The sequence below is a fragment of the Canis lupus genome, chromosome 17, assembly GCF_048164855.1.
Source record: "Canis lupus baileyi chromosome 17, mCanLup2.hap1, whole genome shotgun sequence".
Classification (NCBI taxonomy): domain Eukaryota; kingdom Metazoa; phylum Chordata; class Mammalia; order Carnivora; family Canidae; genus Canis; species Canis lupus.
Window position 1 is genome coordinate 58,420,426 of NC_132854.1, and position 17,344 is coordinate 58,437,769.

At 44.2% G+C, this 17,344-nt stretch overlaps 1 protein-coding gene across 20 annotated transcripts in view; it reads right to left on the reverse strand.

Annotated features, from left to right (window-relative positions):
- Nucleotides 1-14,175, reverse strand: part of RCBTB2 (RCC1 and BTB domain containing protein 2) — a 45,681-nt gene extending 31,506 nt beyond the window's left edge. For 9 of the 20 annotated variants that reach the window (XM_072783132.1, XM_072783124.1, XM_072783130.1 and 6 more), the window contains exons 1-2: nucleotides 14,041-14,172; nucleotides 2,583-2,681 (exon numbers count right to left, since the gene is read on the reverse strand). The gene's annotated coding sequence lies outside the window, so the exon portion shown is untranslated. Of the gene's footprint in view, nucleotides 1-2,582; nucleotides 2,682-11,072; nucleotides 11,095-12,272; nucleotides 12,307-12,360; nucleotides 12,386-13,346; nucleotides 13,488-14,040 lie in introns of those variants that run through there. The other 11 variants (XM_072783123.1, XM_072783113.1, XM_072783120.1 and 8 more) reach the window with 9 other exon arrangements.
- Between the last annotated feature and the right edge of the window lie 3,169 nt (nucleotides 14,176-17,344).

The following is a 17,344-nucleotide window of genomic DNA, read 5'->3' on the forward strand; positions in this document are numbered from 1 at the left end:
AAATAACAATTAATTAATTAATTTTAAAAAATAAAAAAAAGAAAGGTGAAACAAAAAAATTTTGGTATTTCTGATTTATTAGTTTGGGTTCTATTTACTCAAATACACTACATTTCAAGGGCTAACGTCAGGACATTTTATCTGATATTATCTACAAGCAATTAGAACCTTGTAATAGATAAAAACAATAATCAAAATAAAATCAAGTCTTAACAGTGTTCCTGATCCATGCTTTACATGCCCTTGAGAATATTAGTAAAATTTTGTTTCCTTGGCTATAAAAAGGTGTCTCAGAATATAAGGAATAGTCACATATTCAGAATAATTATAGCTCAAGCTATGGCGATTGATACAAATCATTTTTAAAAAATCTATTTATTTATTTATTTATTTATTTATTTATTTATTTATTTATTTATTGTGAGCAGGGAGAGGGGTAGAGGGAAAGGGATAGGATCTCAGAGCAGACTCCACACAGAGTGCAGAGAGCAACCTAGGGCTCTATCTCACCACCGTGAGATCATGACCTGAGCCAAAATCAAGAGTTGGATAATTAACCAACTGAGCCACCCGGGCGCCCCACGAATCATTACTTCTAATACTTACAAAAGATATACTTGGTGCTTGCTTCGGCAGCACATATACAAAAGATATACTTGTTTTTAAAAGAATCAATTAGACTTTTCTCACTAATCAATTTATAAAACTTGATCTAGTTGCCAATATGGAAAGATAATTTCATGTGACAGTTATTCCTACATGATCAGTCTTCTCCGTTAATTTGCAAGCTCTTTAAGAAAGGCAACCATGGCTCGTTCGTGGCTATAACCACCATAGGACATGGCTCAGAGAAGAACACAATATTATGTATTTGGCTGAAAGCACTTTTTGAATACAGCTTTTTGCATATTGGAGACTGCTGGCATTGAGGATTCTTTTTTTTTTAATTTATTTCATCCTAACTGGAATGACATTGCCCATATCTATCCCACATTTACTAGAATAAAAAATAAAAAGAGGGGACAAGGAAAAAGGAAAAAAAGTAGAGGAAGGGAAGTCAAAGGCAAGAAAAAAAAGGAAATTGGAGGAAAGGGGACCAAAGAAGAGATGTTGCTGCCCTTTACTGTACCGTAGGCCACTTTTGTTGCCAGGAGAAGAGAAATCCTGCTAATACACTAAGATCCTGGAACAGTAATCCTGGCTTGTTGTTTCCCACCCCATTCCTCTACCATTGTAGGTAACCAATTCTATTGGTTTCTGGTTTATTCTTCCTATTTCTTTTTGCAAAAATAAGCAGATACGTGTCTGTAATTTTATTTCCCAATTCCTCCTTATACAAAAATACCATACTTTATATATTCTCTTTGGTAATTTGCTTTTTTTTCCCCTTCACTTAACAACATATCCTGAAAATCACTCCTGATCAGTTAACAGAGATTTTTTTAAAATTTTAATCAACTAAATATCATCCTCGGTTTTTTTATTTTTTTAATCCTGTTTTTTTTAAGGAGGAAAATAAATAGCTCTTTTTAGTGTCTTTAAATCAACTTCAAGTACAGTAACTCTTTAAAAATTAGAATGGTGGAACACAGGCTATTGTGTCCGACTAATCAAATCAAGACATAATTGCATGAATAGAATATTGAAATTACCATATTTGAAGAAATAACATTGGTACGATTCAATTAAGACTAAACATAAAATTAATATAATTTCACCTTCATTGGTCAAAATGTTCCTGAAGATTTAAAAATTATTCAAGAATAATTACTATTGTACAGTACTATGAAAAAACTGTTGACTTCTCCAGCATTATGGAAAGTAGTTGGATTTTTTTTTCTAAAATTATCTCAATGTGATCAAACATAATAGAGAAAACCAGCTTCTCTAATTTGCACCACTTGAGGAATGCAGTTTATGGAATATATGTAAGGATTATAGTTATCGTGTTGTCTACATGATTTCACCAGGCTATTATTATTATTTTTTTTTTTTTGAGAGAGAGAGAGAGTGTGTGAGCAGAAGGAAAAGGGGAGGGGCAGAGGAAGAGGGAGAGAATCTTGAGCAGACTCCATGTGCTGAGCACGGAGCCCGACACAGGGCTCGATCTCACAGCCCTGAGATCGTGACCTGAGCCAAAATGAGGAGTTACATGCTTAAGTGACTGAGCCACCCAGGCGCCCCTGACCAGGCTGTTATTAATATCAATGTTATAGCAGTATATCAATATATACCTCCTAAAAATCCACAATATACATACAGAATACCACATCCATGAATTCTAAATAACAATAGCAACAGTAACAGTTAATATAAACAGCTACCCTGTACCACCGATTAAGCGCCTTATATTATGTCATTAAACTTTACAGTGGCCAAAAGAAACAGATAGAAACATTGCCACCATTTTTTGGACATGTTTCAAAAACTTGACCGTCACCAACCAGTCAGGGTTAGAGCCACAGTATTTGATTTCAAAACTTCTCTTTTAGACCCTCCCCTGTATTTAAGTTCTCCTGTGAACGTTCCAGTTTTATTTTATACTGACTGGTTGGGAATGTTCCATCCAAAAATTTTTATACCTGATTGTCCTAAATTTCTGGAGCCCCGTATTCAGTCATCTTTAATTCTGTTCCTTCTAGATCCTTGTAAAGTTGTCTTCTAGAATAAAGTCAATGTGACTGAAAAACATAAACACATAAATTCTATTAAGAGAATAAGAGAGAAGGAAAAGAATATACTATCTTGCAATTTTAACAAGCCATTATTTCTCTGAGAAGCAGATAGTTCAAATATTGTATTAGTTTTATTAATTAAAAAGTCAGCAGTACAGATGCTCCATTATTAAAAAGCTAATGTAAAATATAACCTTTAGATATTATACTTTGTAAGCTTGGAGACCATGCTTAACAATTTGGACACTGAACACACATGAAAAAAAAAAACCCCACATACTAAGAACACTTTAATTCGTGTCAACACAGAAAACACAAGGGAAGCCATCTGGAATGTGAAAAAAGCAAAACTTTCAAACTTTTGGAAGAAAGCACAAAAAACATCTTTGTGACCTCAGGGCAGGGAACGATTTCTTAAATAAGACACAGTAGCATAAACCGCAAAGAAAAGCCTGGAGAAATTTACTACACAAAACTTCAAAAATACAGCATACTGAAAGACGAACAAAGGAAAACACGCCACAGAATGGGAGTAGGTATTTTCAACATACATAACTGATGTAACTACTAGGTATTTACCTGAAGGATATAAAAATACTTATTCGAAGGGAAACGTGCACCCCAATGATTATGGCAGCATTGTCAACAATAGCCAAACTATGGAGAGAGCCCAGATGTCCATCGACTGATGAATGGATAAAGAAGAGGAGGTATATATATGCAACGGAATATTACTTAGCCATAAAAAGGATGAAATCTTGCCATTTGCAACCATATGGATGGAGCTACAGAGTATTATGCTAAGCAAAAATCAGTCAGAGAAAAACAAATACCATATGATTCACTCATAATGGATTTGAAGAAATGAAGCAGATGAACATAAGGGCGGCGGGGGGGTGGGGGGAGGCAAACCAGAAAACAGACTCTTAACTATAGAGACCAGACTGAGGGCTGCTGGAGGGGAGGTGGGCGGTGGGATGGGGCGAATTAGGGGATGGGTATTAAGGAAGGCACTGTGATGAGCACCGGGTGTTCTGTGTAAGTGCTGAATCCCTAAATTCTACACCTGAAACTAATATTACCATGTATAATAACTAACTAGAATTTAAATAGAAACTTGAAAAAGGCAGAAATTTAAAAAATAAAACTGCTTATAGATTTCCTCCTTTTCTGCACAGGAGGGCAATATTTTTTTTAATTGTATTTATTTTTATTTTTTTTAAATTGGAGTTCAACTTGCAACATATAGTATATCACCCAGTGCTCATCCCATCAAGACAGGAGGGCAATATTTCTTATAGACCCAGAGCAGAGGCTGGCGTCTGTATGGAGATCTTCACAGTGATGGTGTCTCGGCTTAAGATCATTCCATTCAATACTTACTATGTTTTAATTTACTGGGTTTTTTTCCCCCCTCACATGTGTTTTCAGACTTACAACTTGGCTCAGGCACATAACCAATAATTCATAACAAAAAGTGTCTAAGGCTGCCTTTAGTGAATCTAAATTGTATACTCACGGGGCCAATGTTTCAAGTTTTTGCAAGAGGAATTTTCAAAAGCAAATATACAACCAAGGTGATTTTTTGTATGAAATTTGTTTTTCTCTTTTTGCTTTTTGTGCAACTTTCATTCCAGTGTGGGAAGCCAACAATCGTATTATAATAGATACATTTTATAGCATATTGGAAAGTGATGGTGACACAAAATTGAAAATGGAGCCGGATAAGGAGTAGTTAGAGTCTTGAAGGTTGATGTTAAAGGTTTTCGATTTTAAACAGGGTGGCCAGAGAGCCTCCCTAGGTATATGATCTTCGAGGAAAGACTTGAAGAAAATGAAGAAGTGAGCTGAGTACACCTAGAACAAAATCTATCTAGGTCTATGTGGTGTAATGTTCTGAGGTGAGGTTTTGAAAAGCGACAAAATCTGATTTGGTTTTCAGAGTCACACTGGTTCTATGCTGGTAATATTTCTGTTATTTTCTTTTTAACTTTATTGAAATATAACTGACACGCAACATTAGTTTCAGGTGTACAATGTAATGATTCCAAATCTGTATACACTGTGAAATTATCTACACAGTAAATCTAGTCACCACCTATCACCATAAAAAGTTACAAGAAATTTTTTCTTTCTATTTTATGATGAGAACGTTCAAGATCTACTCTGCTGCCAACACTCGAATACGGCACCTACAATATTATGGACTATAGTCAGCGTGCAGCACACCACATCTCCTTGACCTATTCATTTCATACCTTGAAGTCTGTACCTCCCATGCCCCTTCACCCATTTCATCCTTCCCCCACCGCCCTTACCCTTGGCAACCTCCACTCTGTTCTCCATACCCATGACTTTCATTTTGTTTCTTAGATTCCACATATAAGTGAAATTGTATAGTAGTTGCCTCTCTGATTTATTTCACTTATCATAGTCCATCCATGCTGTCACAAATGGAAAGATCGCATTCTTTTTTATGGCTGAGTAATATCCCATTGTGTGTGTGTGTGTGTGTGTGTGTGTGTACACACACACACACACAACTTCTTTATCCATTCATCCATCTGCGGACACTTTGGTTGTTTCTATATGATGGCTATAGTAAATAATGCTGCAATGAGCATGGGGGTGAATATATCTTTTCAAATTACTGTTTTTATTTCCTTTCAGTAAATACCCAGAGATGGAATTACTGGATCATATGTGATTTTAATTTTTTGAGAAACCTTTGTTGTCCATAGTGGCTGCACCAGTTGACATTCCCACCAATAATGCATAAGGGTTCCCTTTTCTTCACAACTTTGCCAACACCTGTTATTTCTTGGCATACTGATAATAGCCATTCAAACAGGTGTGACGGGACGTTTCACTGTGGTTTTGACTTGCATTTCCCTGATTTATGATGCTGAGCATCTTTTCCTGTGCCTGTTGGCCATCTGTAGTTGGAAAAATATCTATTCAGATCCTCTGCCTATTTTTAATTGGATTATGTTATTGAGTTGAGGGAGTTCTTTGTATTTTTTGAATGCTAACTCATGAGATACAGGATTTGCAAATATTTTCTCCCATTCTGTAGACTGCCTTTTCATTTTGGTGATGCTTTCCTTTGCGGTGCACAAGCTTTTTCTTTGGATGTAGCCCCACGTGTTTATTTTTGCTTTTAGAAATCAGATCCGAAAAGCAGTGCCAAGACTGTCAAGAGGCTTACAGCCTATGTTTCCATCTAGTTTTACGGTTTCAAGCCTTACATTCCAGTTTTTAATCCATTTTGAGTTAATTTTTGTGTTGTGTAAGATAAGTAATCTAGTTTTATTCTTTTGCATGTAGCTGTCCAGTTTTCCCAGCACCATTTATTGAAGAGGCTGTCCTCACCCCCATTGTATACTCTTGCATCCTGTGTTGTAAATTCATTGAACATATATACATAGGTTTATTTCTGGGCTCTCTGGTCTCTTCCATTGATCTAGGTGCCTGTTCTCATACCAAAATCATACTGTTTTGATTACTGAGGCTTCATAATATAGTCCAAAATCAGGACGCATCATACTTCCAGCTTTGTCCTTTCTCAAGATGGCTTTGGCTATCCAGAGTCTTTTGTGGTTCCATACAAATTTTAGGATTATTTCGTCTACTTCTGTGAAAAATGCCATTGGGACTTTGATGGGAATTGCACTGAATCTATACATGGCTTTGGGTAAGAGGAACTTTTTAGCAATATTAATTCTTTCAGTCCATGAACATGGGATATCTTTGCATTTACTTGCGTCTTCTTCGATTTCTTCCGTCAATCTTAGAGTTTTCAGCATATAAGTCTTTCACCTCCTTGCTTAAATTTATTCCTAAGTATTTTATTATTTTTGATGCAATTGTGAGATCTTCTTAATTTCTCTTTCTCATAGTTTGTTGTTAGTGTATAGAAATGCAACAGATTTTGTAGGTTGATTTTATACCCTGCAACTTCACTGAATTCATTTATTTATTCTTTACTGAATTAAAAAAAAACGGTTTAAAAAAAAGTTTTTTGGTGGTGTCTTTAGGGTTTTCTATATATAAAACTATGTCACTAATAATGAAAGGCTTACATCTTCCTTTCCAACTTGGATACTTTTGCTTCTTTTTCTTGCCTAATTGTTCTAGGACTTCTAACACTATGTTGAATAAAAATGGGCATCCTTGTACCTAATCTTAAAGAAAAAGCTTTCGCTTTTCACCATTTAGTACAACATAAGCTGTGGGCTTGTCATATATGGCCTTTATTATGTTGAGATACATTCCCTCCATACCTACTTTGTTGAGAGATTCTTGCTGTGTTTGAGTAAGTTTTACTGCCCTGTCTTCTTGGCCACTAGTCATTTCTTCTGCTTCATCTAGTCTGTTATTGAACCCCCTCTAGTATATTTTTCAGTTCAGTTATTATATTCTTCAACTCTGTGACTTCAGTTGGTACTTTCTTACATATTCTCTTTGTTGCAGTTCTCACTGTATTCATTCGCTCTTCTCTCAAGATTGGTGAACATCTTTTTGACCATTACTTTGAGACCACAAGCATACACCCTGTTGACCTCTAGACCAGGCAATCTGGCAGTGTTCCCTAGTGACAGCTGCAAAAACTGGGGCTTCAGACCAGTGTGTAAGCTCCTTTTCTGGGGGGTTCTGGCAAACTGTAGTGAGGCTGAGGGAAAACAAAAAGATGGTATCATCCAGCCTATGTACCCTGAGAGCACCTCTGTAGCCTCTAGATGTGTGGTAGACTTGAAGTCTGCCCCTTGGGCTGAAGCGCCAGGACAAGTGAATAGACTTTTTTCACAAGTAGACTAGGAGTGTGTTCCAGCCCGTTGTCTGAACAGTGCCCTGGGGGTGACAGCCTACCGAGAACTGTCTCTCCACTCATTACAGTCCTGTGGAACTCAGCCACACAAGCATGCCTACCCATGGTATCAAGGTAGAGGAACAATGCAAAAATGGCACCCACCAGCACCCCTGTCCACAGAGACAGTCCCAACAGTCCCCTGCCTGTGGCATCCAGCAGATGCTTTAAGGTTAGAAAATAAATCTTCACATAGTCTAGGTGCTCTTCAAACTGCTGCTTTTGTGCCGGTTCCCAGGGCAAGTGAGTTTACATGCAAACCCTTTAAGAGAAATATCTCTGTTCTCTACAGCCTTTTCATTTTCAGTCTCTTGGATGTGAGAGCCATTGGTTTTCTAAGCTAGCTGTTTGGGGAGTTCATCCTTCACTGCAGGTCCCAGGGGTGCTTGACGTGGGGTACAAACCCTTCATTCATTAAGGAAGCTCCAGATTTGTGAGATTTTTCCCAGCTGTGGGTTGTTACTCTGGCAGTGGGGTTTTCGGTGAGACCACCCATAGCGGCCCTTTTACTGTTTTGTGTGAAGCAGCTATTCAGCTAGTTCTCAGGTCTTTTTCAGAGGGAGTTTTTCCATATGCAGCTGTAGATCTGGTATGTCTGTGGAAGGAGAGGAGTTCAGGATCTTCCCACACCAACACCTTGGACCACCCCCCCTCAACATTTCCTATTATATCTGTTTTCTTAAACTTGTACAGTTCAACAACTTATTTCCAAGTTATCCCTGTTTGGAACAGAGAACTCCTTATTCTTACAGATTATATTTTGAGAGTTTTCCCTACATTCTTTTTTTTTTTTTTTTTTTTTTATGATAGTCACAGAGAGAGAGAGAGAGAGAGAGGCAGAGACACAGGCAGAGGGAGAAGCAGGCTCCATGCACCGGGAGCCCGACGTGGGATTCGATCCCAGGTCTCCAGGATCGCGCCCCGGGCCAAAGGCAGGCGCCAAACCACTGCGCCACCCAGGGATCCCTCCTTACATTCTTAATAGCTACGCAGCTGGAGACTGGTGGATAAGAAGACAGTCTTTTGATAAGTGAACATGAAAAACATAGCAATTCTTAATCCTCCCAAAGAACAGGTCAAATAATTCAGTTCCCTACACAAAGTATATAGTAAGCAGCCTCTACATATTAGTGTTGGTAATCAACGTTAATCACCATGTTTGCTAGTAGGACAATGTGTCATATTACTTGGTAATACCTCTGACCCAAATAAAGACTTAAGCTGATTAGAGGACATACCTAATTCATTTGCCTAATTTATTCAACAAATGTTAATTTGGTGCCTGCAGTAGGTACTAAGCTGAAAGCAAATCTGCATAAAAGAAAAAACAAAATAACATGGAGCAAAAGGATATCCACCTCCCAGGTGCTTGTGTCAACATTACCCCAACACAACAGCACTTGTTAGTTTTCACTAAAAGCTAATAAGCTAGACACATTGTATCTATGAGAGCAAGCATTTTCCATGGAAACTGGTATTTTGCAAGTAACTAGGAGCTTCTAAATGCTAATATCCATTCTTTAGAAGTAATCCCTGAAGAAAAAGTGAAAAAAAAAAGTAATTTCTGCAGCGAAAACCCAATGCTGTATACAAATATATATTTTTAATCCAACTTAATGAAATCACTGCTAAAGCTATGCTTGAAAAATACAATATACAAAAAAGTTTTCTTGCAATATAGAACTCAATGCTTTAAACAAATTCTCCCATCTGGGCCACACAGTTGGTGATGCTTTTATTAACAAAGAAATAGGACATTAAAGAAAACTAACGTCTTTTAGGATGCCAGCACAGTTTACAGCACCGGTGTATTAATGAGCTCCAGACCAAGTAAATGTCAATGCAGTAATGATGGTTCCCAATTATATGCTAACTGAACCACAGAATGGTATGTCCTCTGTAAGTTATGAATGAGAAAAATAGAAGAAAACATGATCCCAATTATCACTTGCAAAAAAAGGATGACAGCTATAATTTACCTCTACTTTGAATGAGAGGTCATAAGCCTACCACAAATGCCATTAAAATACCTACACATCTGCTAACCAATGTGGGACAATTATAAACAGGATGGTCAAACTGAAATGCACAACTAAAACTAAGGTACAACCTCAAAAGAAATGGTATTGTCAGGCTTATGATAAGAATCAAACTGACTTAGGACACAGAAACAACACTGCTATTTTAATCATGTTTTTAAAAAGGTTTCCAAATTTCACCTAGAAATGAGGCAGATCTTCAGTTCTAAGCAAAACTGTATGTAGTCTGAAAAGATTACTGAGCTCATCAGAGCCTTTTCAACCACATACAGCAAAAGTGCCTTTTTGCAAATATGAAAAATATTTAAAACATAAACAATATGAATGTTTCTATGTTGTTCCACTAGCTAAAATGAGTTAGTACTGGAGACATTTGTAAATCCATTTGAAATTTAGGTCCTTATAGATCTAGTACAATTAAAAAAAAATCCTAACATGCCTATGAAATAGAATCCTAGCTGAAAGATCTTTGTCCCACAACATAAACATTCCTTCAGCATCGTAGGCTTTCTTAGACTTGGCTTGTTTGCATTCGGGATTTTTGTTCAGTGTCATATACATTCAAGGCAATACAGAACATACTATAATATCGTTATTTACGATTTAATCGTTATTTACGATTTTTTATCTGTCACCCACTGCTACTTGTTAGCTCAAACTGTCTTCCATGGAGAATATACATAATAGATGTTAGCTAAGGTCAGATTAGCAAGACACTTAAGGCACACACTCTAGTGTCAGATAAATGCTGAAAAAAACTATTAAGCCTTAAATTTCCGAAAGATTCTCACACTGTTAAGATGGGATCACCATGGGAACTAGACATGTACTCCTAGATAATGAAAGTGAGAAGGGTATCTGCCTTCCACTGAAGGACACTATAAATATCCCTTTCAAAGAGGCAAACTAGCTACTCCTTTGAAGTAAATATCCCCATGAAGTCCTCTATTTTCAGCCCCAAACAAGAGTCTTTGATGTCATTCTGCAACCCTGATAATTCCACCCCTGGTCTCAAACCTCTCGTCTGGTCAAATTTTGATTCATACTAATTCAATTCCAGTAAACTTCAAAAGTAGTGGTATCTTACGGGCATTTTAATTTCACTTTAACAAGTGATAAAGCCAAAATTAAATACAAACTCCTAAAGGCTTAGATGAACCCCACAGGTACCCCGCATGTATAGTTCCAGATTAATCATTTTTGATATTTAAACATATTGTTTGTAATCTACTTAAATAAAGGGCCCAAAAGAACACATACTTTACTTTCTAAAACTGGTCCTCACTATCCAGCCGCTTTCTGGAAGTCTTGTCTGGTTCACTCAAAAATCTCTAAGGGCAATAATTTAATACCTTATCACATGACATCATACCAGGTGAACCTTAACATAGTTTCAAATCAAGAAAGGCAACTGCCCACACTTAGAAAACAACTTCTCTAGTCAATCACAGAGAGACATTAAGGGCAATTGCAAAGTTCAGAAAATCATACACTTTTTCTCAGCGCATCCGCAGTGTCCGTTTGGCTAGACTCCTCCACGCCAGAGCCCAGTCTCTTCATATGCTGTGCTCAGTTAAACTGGACAATTCTGAATGATTTGAACTCACTTTGGAAAAAAAAACATCTTTTACTTACATACTATAAAATTGGGTTTTATTTGTCACAAGGTTCATGCTGCGGGCCCCCATCCAATTTATAGTGAAGGACAGCAAGGAGCATTTTATCCCAGAAAGATAATTCAAAAAACTAGTTCTCCGTCTTGACCATCGCCTTCAGTTTATCCTTCACATCCACCATAACCATGCTGTATAAAATTGCAACCCACACCTGTACCCTCAGGCCTCTTTTTTTTTTTTGCTCATCTTTTTCATTTTTCATAGCACTTATAATTTTCTAAATGATAAGTAACCACATACGTTTACTGTCAATCATTCTTTTCTAGAATGTAAGCTCCAAAGGGAAGGGATCTTTGTTTCTCTTGTTCACTGACATATCTTTTTTTTATTTTTAAAGATTTTATTTATTCATGAGGGAAACACAGAGAGAGGGAGAGAGAGAGGCAGAGAGAGAAAGAAGCAGGCCCCATGCAGGGAGCCTGACATGGGACTTGATCCCTGGTCTCCAGGATCAGGCCCTGGGCTGAAGGCAGCACTAAACCACTGAGCCACCCAGGCTGCCCTCACTGACAGATCTTAAATACCTGGACAGGACCTGATGCAAAGCAGTCACTCAGTATTTATTGAATGAATGAATGGATCCACAATGAGAATTCAGTACAAACTATATCTGCGGTCAGATTTCACCTTCATTTATGCAGTTAACAAATGTCTCCTGTGCTCTGAATATGGGGGAGACAGAGCCTACACGCACGAATACATACCATTGGACAGTGACGAGTGCTATAAAGCCAAAGGGAACAAACAGGGCAAGAGGTCGGAAGGAGAGCAGTGGCTGTTTTAAATGACTGAGTCACCTCTCTGAAGTGATGGCAATTGTTCTGAGCCTTGAATTAAGACAGGTGCCATACATATTTGGGTGGAGGGGGAAAATGGGCTTTGAGCATGGAAAAAAAAATAGCAAATGCCTCGCCCTAGGGTGGAGGCCCACGTGGTAATAAGCCCAGTAAGCCCAAGGAGGCCGGCCTGGTGGAACTGGGGTAAGCAAGAATGTAGGATACATATTTGCCTTTACCTGCTACTCAGTAACCTGTAGGTATGGATCCATTGATGTATCCACTCACACGGCCTAATAATGCCCCGGGCAACAGATTACCTCTCACCTGGAGTACTCCAGCCCCCAAATGCCTGCATCAGCACATCGTGTAAGAGGACCAGGCACCGTAGTGACGTGGTCAAAAACTGCTCCAAGCAGCCTCAGGAGTCACCAAACTAGCCCAAGGAGCAGAAGGGGGCGAGGCCAGGCTCGGGCCGGGTCCGGGGAGGTGCAAAGCCCGGAGGCTCCTAGAACCGGGCCGGGTCCGGGAAGGTGCAAAGCCCGGAGGCTCCTAGAACCGGGCCGGGTCCGGGAAGGTGCAAAGCCCGGAGGCTCCTAGAACCGGGCCGGGGCCGGGAAGGTGCAAAGCCCGGAGGCTCCTAGAACCGGGCCGGGTCCGGGAAGGTGCAAAGCCCGGAGGCTCCTAGAACCGGGCCGGGTCCGGGGAGGTGCAAAGCCCGGAGGCTCCTAGAACCGGGCCGGGTCCGGGAAGGTGCAAAGCCCGGAGGCTCCTAGAACCGGGCCGGGGCCGGGAAGGTGCAAAGCCCGGAGGCTCCTAGAACCGGGCCGGGGCCGGGAAGGTGCAAAGCCCGGAGGCTCCTAGAACCGGGCCGGGGCCGGGAAGGTGCAAAGCCCGGAGGCTCCTAGAACCGGGCCGGGTCCGGGGAGGTGCAAAGCCCGGAGGCTCCTAGAACCGGGCCGGGTCCGGGAAGGTGCAAAGCCCGGAGGCTCCTAGAACCGGGCCGGGGCCGGGAAGGTGCAAAGCCCGGAGGCTCCTAGAACCGGGCCGGGGCCGGGAAGGTGCAAAGCCCAGAGGCTCCTAAAACCGGGCCGGGTCTGGGTAGATGCAAAGGCGGGAGCACGGAGAGCCGTGCACAGGGGCGGTGGGATGGGGGCCCGCGAGGCGCGTCGCCCCCCGGCCGCGCGACCCCTGCCGCCTGCACCGCGCGCCGAGCGGCCCCGGCGGCCCCGGGACTGTCCCGGCCGCGTTCCGCTCCGACCCGGGGTGCGACTCCCCCGAGCACGGAAACAACAAGTCCGCGGCGAACTCGCCTTCCAGCTGCGGCCGCGCGGCGCGCTTGCAAAGTTTGCAGCGTCTGGAAGCCTCCGGTTTCCGGGGCCGAGCAGGGCAGGACCTTCCGGCTTCGGACGCGGCTCGGGGCGCCTCCTCGCACCGGCTCGGCAGCTCCGCCCCGCCCCGCCCCGCCCCGCCCGGCGAGCGGGACCGTCCCTCCTCTGCGGACCCGGGTCGGGGGGGCGGGGTCGGGACCCGGGGCTGCGGGAAAGGCTTTCCGGGCGCCCACGCCGCGGAGGCAGAGACCAACGCGGGAGGTGCCCCACGCGGGCGCAGGCCGGGGGCGGGGCAGGCGACACCCGAGGCCCGCGCCACCGCCGCAGCCAGGACGAGCCCCGGGCCCCGCGGCCGCTGCGCCCCGAGGCCCGCGCACCTTCCGCGCACGCGCAGCGCCGCCGGGCCCGCGGCCGGGGGAGGGGCTCAGAGCCCGCGCCCCGCCCCCGCCCGCGGCTTTGCGCACGCGCGGCGACGCCTCGGCCCCGGCCTCGGCCTCGGCCCCGGCCCCGGCCCCGGCCCCGGCCCCGGGCCCGGGCGGGGGCGCAGGGCGGGGGCGGGGGCGGGGGCGGCTCGTCCGCGGTCGCCGCGCCCCGGGCCGGGGGAGGGGGCACCGGGGCCCGCCCGCTCCCAGCGCCGCGCCCCCTGCGGACCGCCGCCGCCGCCGGGTCGCCCTACCTCCGCGCAGCCCGAGCCGCGGCCGCCCGCCTGCTCCGCCGCCCTTCCTGCTCCGCCGGGCCCGCGCGGCGACCGCCTGGCGCCTCCCCCGACGGCCCGGCCTCGGCGGCTCGCGCTCCGGTGCGGGGCTGGGGCGGGCAGGGGCGGGCAGGGGAGGGGGCGGCACGGAGCCTCGCCCCTCCCCCGCCCCCCCCGCCCCCGCCCTGCTCGCCGCCGCCTCCCGCGCAGCTCCCTGCCCGCCCCGCTCCCCCCGCGCGGCGTCCCCGCGGGCTTGGCGCTTTGGAGGTGCCCGGCCCGGGAGGCTGAGGCGCGCGTGGGCATCGTGTCCTGCGGCCCGGTCCCCGCTCCGTCCCCGGGGTCCTGCCCACTGTGTCCCGGGGGTCCTCCCTCCTCTGTACCCGGGGTCCTCCCCGCTCCGTCCTCGGGGGGGGGGTCCTCCCCGCTCCGTCCCCGGGGTCCTGCCCACTGTGTCCCGGGGGTCCTCCCTCCTCTGTACCCGGGGTCCTCCCCGCTTCGTCCTCGGGGGGCTCCTCCCCGCTCCGTCCCCGGGGTCCTCCCTCCTCTGTACCCGGGGTCCTCCCCGCTCCGTCCTCGGGGGGGTCCTCCCCGCTCCGTCCTCGGGGGGGATCCTCCCGGCTGTGTCCCGGGGGTCCTTCCCGCTCCGTTCCCGGGGTCCTGCCCACTGTGTCCCGGGGGTCCTCCCTCCTCTGTACCCGGGGTCCTCCCGGCTGCGTCCCGGGGGTCCTCCCCACTCTGTCCCCGGGGTCCTCCCCACTGTGTCCCGGGGGTCCTCCCTCCTCTGTACCCGGGGTGCTCCCCGCTCCGTCCTCGGGGGGGTCCTCCCCGCTCCGTCCTCGGGGGTCCTCCCTCCTCTGTACCCAAGGTCCTCCCAGCCCCGTCCTCGGGAGTCCTCCCTGCCCCATCCCTGGGGGTCCTCCCCGCTCAGTCCCTGGGGGCCCTCCCTGTTTTCACAGGGGGTTCCCCCGCTCCTCACCCCCTGCTGTGGGGCCCCAGCCCTGGCCCCTTCTGATAACTACGGAATGTTGACATGACGCGTGACCTGTCTGGAGGGGTGCCCGGAGTTGCCCTGGGGCAAGGGCTTCTGGGCCGACCACACTATCCCTGCACTAACTCAGCAGTGCCTGTGTTACCCTGCGCTGCTGTTGGTCTCCATAGCTTTTAGCAGAATGCACCAGAGCTTTAAAATATGTGGAAATTTCTTCCCCTTTACTACACTCTCGTTCACCTGAGTTGGGTTTGGGTAAAATGCTCCACAGCTACTACTGCCAACCGTTCTGTGCAGTTAGCTGAATGCTTTTACGTTGGTTTTTTTTTTTTAAAGGAGGACACGGGTTCAAGGGTTTAAATGATTGACCAGAAAGCACAGACGGGTAGACTGAGATGTCACCCCACAGTGACCACTTCGGTTGTATTTGGTCTGGCCTTTGTCATTCACTGGGGAAAACATCCTTCCACAGTGTCTCGCTGTTTTTATTGCAGCTACTATAGTCGGCAGGCACATCTGTGACCACAGGATAGTCGGTTAAAACTCAGGAGGAGGCTTGCATTTACTTGAGTTTGTAAGTCACCAGCGGGGCAGGAATCTTACCTCCATGGCATTGCCTAAAACCAGCTTTTCCCCTGAAACCATCAGTTACACTTTTGGCCTCTTAGTATAAAAGGTAACAACGTGACCATAATTGAAAGAACAGCTTGTGTTTTTTATTTGAAAAGGCTAATTCCGAAGAACTCCTGTCACGGTATGTATCTCAGGGAGAAGGTGGAGGGACTAAGGAAAGTAGTAAGAAACGGTGGAATGATCACGAAACCTACCTTCCTTTTACTATTGGTGATTTCTAGATCTCACTAGATTGTGAGACTCTTGAGAGCACAGATCATGCCTGATTTCTGTGTGCCATAAAATCCCTATAAATGTTTGTGGAATCAAATTACATTGATTACATGCCCTTAAGTTCCTCAAATTTGCTTCCATACTTCACTGAGAACTAAACATGAGCCTTACTCCAAGGTTTACGCTCATTTTGGATTGTTGGTGCCGGTTCTCCTGGGCTTGACTGCCTGGGTAAGTTGACCCCTTAAGAGTCGTTGAAACCTAATCCCAAAAGCCTCTAAGTCACCTTTTCTTATACCCTGTTAGCTCTCTCAGGCTTCCTCTCCTTGTGGCAAAGCTGCAGAACACTGAGTCTGCACTTAATTAAAAAAAATATATATATATCCACTGAGTTATCTTTCTGTTTAGGAAAAGGTTTTTCCTTTGATCACCACCAAAGCTAAAACTCATCATTAAACAAGTTTAGAGCTGGTTCATTAAACAGGAATTTTCTAATTCAAACACTCAAGTTCTCCTGCCACCTCTTTCCTTTATCCCGACTATCTTATACTTAAGGCATTTTAAGAACTTTGAGTCATTGTTTAGAGAGCAAAATTATAGAAAACAACTTTCATACAGAATGTAATGCATAATTTACAAATCAACCTATATAATAATTCTTCCCCTGCAGGTATGATGCTCCTTTACAACTTAGTATTCTAAGATTGCAGTGGCTTTAAAAATAAAATAATTTTTAAAAGTCCTGAAGTTCTTAGGACTTTTTAAAGGTCCTAAGATTATTCCTAAATGATAAAAAAAATAATAAGACATTTTATAGCATAGACTTTCTCCTGGTTCTACCATGAAACATGTTGCTAATGGAGAACTTAAGATGTGATTATAGCAAGAATGACCAGAACAGAGTTGGTGACTTCTATAATGTTTCTTTGTATTATTCTAAAGCTGCGGGATTAAATGTAAATCCTCATTTTATAGATGCCCAGATCATGAAGTAATTTGTCTCAAATCTTCGGATTCATAGTTTCAGTGCTTTTTCCAATGCATCATCTCACTCATAGGACAAACACCAAGATCTCATTATCCATCAAATGAATGATAACAACAACGCCTTGCACAAGATGAGAAGGTGCAAGCATTTCTCATAGAATTTCTAAGAGGAAGAAATTCTTTTTTAACTTTTTACTTTACGATAATTATAGATTCACATGAAGTCACAAAAATAGTATAGGGAGGTCCGATGCACCTGCCCCCACCTTCCCTTACTGTGTTTAAGATAATAATGTACTGCAAACACTAAGATAAAGCAAAGCCTTGGATTGAATCAGCTGACCAAACTCTGGGAAAACTAACGGGCCAGAAGCTGAAGGTTGAAAAGGACTGTTTGGGGGCCAGGAGTCTGAATGAGGGGAGCTGTTCCAGAGAAAAGGGGGAGAGGAAGGGAAAGGGGGAAGG